Raw genomic sequence first — 4,815 nt, forward strand, 5'->3', positions numbered from 1 at the left:
TCCATCCATCATCCATCCATCCATCCATCCATCATATCCATCCACCTACCCACCAAATCCATCTACCCTTCCTTCCATCCAACTACCCACCCATCTATCCACCCATCCATCCATTAACCCACCCACCCATCCACCCACTCACCCTTCACCCATCCATCCACCCTACCACCATCCACCCATTTACATGTGCCCAAACACTGCTCTGCCTCTCCTCTGCCCACACTCTTATTCAACACGTTACTGTGTGCCTCTGTAAGTGCCCATGCGCCCTGAGGTCTTCTCTGAGTCTATACATGTGGTCAAAGAACTACATGACAGTCAGTCTCTCTCATAGAGGTGTCCTGTGGGGAAGGAGTCAAGTGACATAGTGGGGAAGAGTGCAACGAGAACTTCCAGAAGGAAATGGTAATGATTCAGCTGTCTGGAGAGTAGATAGGCACCCCTAGGGTGGAGTGGAGAATAGGGAATGGTGAAGAGAAATTCCAGAGCCAGAGGGAACAGTGACATTTACAGGCCCTTAGGGAAACAGGTCCATTTCACAGCAGGCCAAGGGGTGGGGAGTGCATGAGAGAACAACTAGACCAGAGGAAGAAAGGCAATCCTTTTCTCTGGTGCCTACAATTTACAGAATTTCCCCCTTTGATATTTATAATAAGAATGGGGTTGGAGGTTTAAAGGGGTTAAAATTAAACCTGGATGGGCAGAGAGATGTCTCAGAAGTTAAGAGCACTGCCTCCTGCTCTTCCAGAAGACCTGCGTTTGATTCCCAGCACCCACATGGCAGCTAACAACGATCTGTAACTTTAGTTCCAGGTGATCTGACACCCTCTTCTGGCCTCCATAGGTACTGCATGTTTGTGGTGTTCAGGCATACACACACAGTCAAAACATATACACATAAGTGATAATAAAAAAATAAAATTAAAGATGGAGCTGCCAGCCAAAGCAGGGTTCCTGGAAAGAGAGTGGAACCAGCCACAGAGCTAGGCACGATGAAGGAGGCAGAGGCCCAGCCTTGCGGACCTGCTTCAGGCTCCCTTCTTCTCCTGGTCTCTTTCTGTGGGGCTGGCATCAGAGCAGCAGGGCAGAGCAGCTGATGGAAGAGTCTGGTATGTGGAATAGATATTAATGTGGCAGGAGAGGGAGGGAGAGGCAGACTATTAAAATTCTGTAGTTCTGAAAAATACATAAGTCTAAAATAAGACTAATGAGACATTTACTGGTGTGGTTGTCTTGCATTAATGACCCTGCTGAGGAGGAGATTGCAGATGGCTCTCAGTGTAATTACCAGGCTAATGGCTCCTATGACATCACCCGAGACCAGGATGCTGCAGGCTTTGCTACAGATCACTTTCAAAGCTGCTGACCGCTCACCAGCTTGAGCAATCTTAGGGCACGTGAGCCGCACCTCCCCAGATGCTATGTCTGCTGCATTTGAGTCACACCCCCGTGCTCACTTTTGCACCCTCATGCCAGAATTTCTGGTCGTCTGCAGAAACCTCTGTGGGGTTTGAGGAGACGGTTCAGTTCAGATGACCAGCACCCATTTGAAAAGCACAGTGGTGTGTCTCCACAATTCAGCGCAATCCTGGAGCTAGGGATGTGAACACAAGATCCCTGGATCTTTCTTGCTGGGCAACTAGCAGCTGAAGCAGCCTGTTCTAGGTTCAGTGAAAGACCCATTCTCAAAATAATAATGATAATGATGTAGAAAGTAACAATAAAAGTCACCCAGACCTTTGTGCACACACACATGCATGCATATTTTCACACTATCATGCATATGTATGCTCACACATTTGCACACACACACAGAGACACACACATTCACATGCACACAATCACAGGCACACATATTTCTACACACATACATGCAGACATAAACACTGTCACACACATGTATGCTCACATATTTGCATACACATGAAGACACACATGCATGCATATGCACAACACACACCTATGCACACATGCAAAAACACAGGTGCACACGCATTTCTGCACACACATGAACAGATACACACTGTCACGCACATGTGTGCTTACACATTTGCAGAACACACACACACACATGTACAACACACACACATATGCACGTGCACAAAAACGTAGGCATACATACATACACACGTCTGTGTGCGTCCTCACACATATATGCTCATACATGAGGTCTTTAATTAGGACTCACTCCTTCCAGTGCTGGATGTGGAGAAACAGCTCAGGCAGTGACTCCTTGAGTCAAGCTGGCATCAAGCCAAAGGAATTCGATGCTTATCTGAAGGATGTGATGCAAGAGAAACCGGGCCTGGGGTTGGGATTACACCTCTGGTCCCAAGAGACAGTTGAGGGAGGAGGAACCTCAGAAGAATGCAGAGACCACAAAGTAGAAAACATGGCTTGCAGACAGGGTTCTTAACCAAGACTCAGACACAGGTGGAACCATGACGTTGTCTTCCTGTGTGGGTTTGGCACCAGGTGGCTTAATTCTGGTTTCACAGACATCCAGATCTACACAGCCGAGTCTGATGAAAGAAACCACACACGGCAGGTTGTGAGAGGCCCAGGGACTGGGCTGGAGGAAGGGAAAAAGGTGCCAGGTGACAGAGAAATTTATCCATAGAATCTTGGCTACAGATAACGAGATATAGAGACACATGATAAACATCTGCCTTGGTCCTGAGCCCTGGAGATTGTGATCTAAAATGTGTTCCTCTGAGATTTGCCTGGGCCATCGGTTCCCTCGCCTGAACATAATAGAGGAGCTTCATTTGGTAAGGGCTGTCACCTCGGAGGAGAAAAAAAAAGAGGGTCAGACTGCCCCCAATTTACAGGAAAGAACCTGGAGCTCAGGCTGGGCTTGACTGTCCTAAGATCTCACTAATCACGAGCCCTCCTTCCAACCCCCAGATCAACCCCACCACCATGAAACCCTTCCCCACCTTTGCATCTGACTGTGCCAGTGGTCATCTGAAAGCCGAACTATGAAGGAAATTAAGTTGTAAGCCATCAGTGTAAGAGAATAAAGAACCACTCACTGGGTATGGGGGTATCAACAAGGTTGGTCAGAGACAGGCAAAGGAAAGAAGGTTTCCTATGTGTCTGGACTTAACAGAGAGTTAAAGTGTAAGGTCACACCTTACACATCTGGGACAGAGCACACATACCCCTTCCCATGTCCTCACAAGAGACAGGCTTACAGACAAGGAAGAGGAGAGAGATGTCATTGTGAATAGTGACACATAATAGTCTTCAACATAGTACCCTAGACAAAGCAGTGAGCACCTTAGGGCAAACACTATGTCAGCTGATTCACCCTTTGTGATGGTTTGAATATGTTTGGCCCAGGGAGTAGCACTATTAGGAGGTGTGGCCCTGTTGGAGTGGGTGTGGCCTTGTTGGAGTAGGTGTGGCCTTGTTGGAGTAGGTGTGGCCCTTGTTAGAGTAGGTGTGGCCTTGTTGGAGTAAGTGTGGCCCTTGTTGGAGTAGGTGCATCACTGTTGGAGGAGGTGTGGCCCTTGTTGGAGTAGGTGTGGCCTTGTTGGAGTAGGTGTGTTGCTGTGGGTATGGGCTTTAAGATCCTCCTCCTAGCTGCCTGGAAGCCAGTCTTCTCCTAGTGTCCTTCAGATGAAGATGTAGAACTCTTAGCTCCTCCTGCCTGGATGCTGACATGCTCTTGATGCATTGATGATAATGGGCTGAACCTCTGAATCTGTAAGCCAGCCACAATTAAGTATTGTCCTTATGAGAGTTGTCTTGGTCATGGTGTCTGTTCACAGCAGTAAAACCCTAACTAAGAAGCCCTTCTAGATCCAGGTCTGGTTTAGCCTTGGGCCTCTGTCAGGAGGCTCAACTACATATCACTGACATCCACAGATACCATCTCTCTGACTGAAATGACCCTGCAGGGTGGGAAGACCAATCCAGGTCTTCTTCCCACACCCTGGGTTAGGAGACACTTCTGTGAAAGCCATCCTAAGTCTTTCTTTAATCTCTGCCTTTTCCTTTTGAATTCTTAGAAAGGATACAGAAGGCAATGAGTGACAGTTTCCCTGCTTTGGTGGCCTGAGGTACCTGACTTTCCATGATTAGATTGTTCCTACAGACACTCTAAAGGTTGTGACCCTGGGCTGTCTCTTCAGATAATACAGCCCTGGGCTTCTGAATTCAACACAGAGCCTCACGGTCTCTCACACCCTCTTGTGTGCAGCACACAGGGGTGGGGGTGAGGGCAGTCCTTCACATCTCAGAATCTGAACTGTTATTTTCTGCATGAAGTCCTGAGCTCTGGACTAGGAAAGCCACACTCAGTCTTTACTTTCGGGATAAGATAGGCTCACCATGTGACGACACCAAGCAAATCATCCCTAGTCCTTCTTGAATAATGAGGCAGTGTGTGGTTATCTCAGAGCTCATAGTAAGGACTCAGGGACACCCTGGAAGAAGGGCCTCGTGGTCCCATGAGGAGGTGGGAGCAGCTATAGTGACTGCCTTCTACACCTCCTGTCTCACCCAGGACCTTCTGCGTCCTGATGCCATGCCAACCTTTTAACCTGATGATAACCACACATCTGATAACCGCTGGTCGGATGCCTCTCTCCCACAGCCTCTTCTCTGCTTTCCGGCCAAATGCATGCATGCCCCAAGTCACCCCAACACAACCTCTCAGCCTCCTCTCTAATGCCAACTCTTCCAGGACCCCCACCTCGGCACTGCAGACCTTCAGGCTCCCTCTTCTCTTGCTGAAGGAGTTTTCTAGTCAATATATCCAGTCGGGCTACTGGCCTGAGAGCCTGGCTGGAACAGGCTGTGTAGACA

Source organism: Mus caroli, unplaced genomic scaffold (assembly GCF_978045245.1).
Source record: "Mus caroli unplaced genomic scaffold, Mus_caroli_1 scaffold_4, whole genome shotgun sequence".
Taxonomy (NCBI): domain Eukaryota; kingdom Metazoa; phylum Chordata; class Mammalia; order Rodentia; family Muridae; genus Mus; species Mus caroli.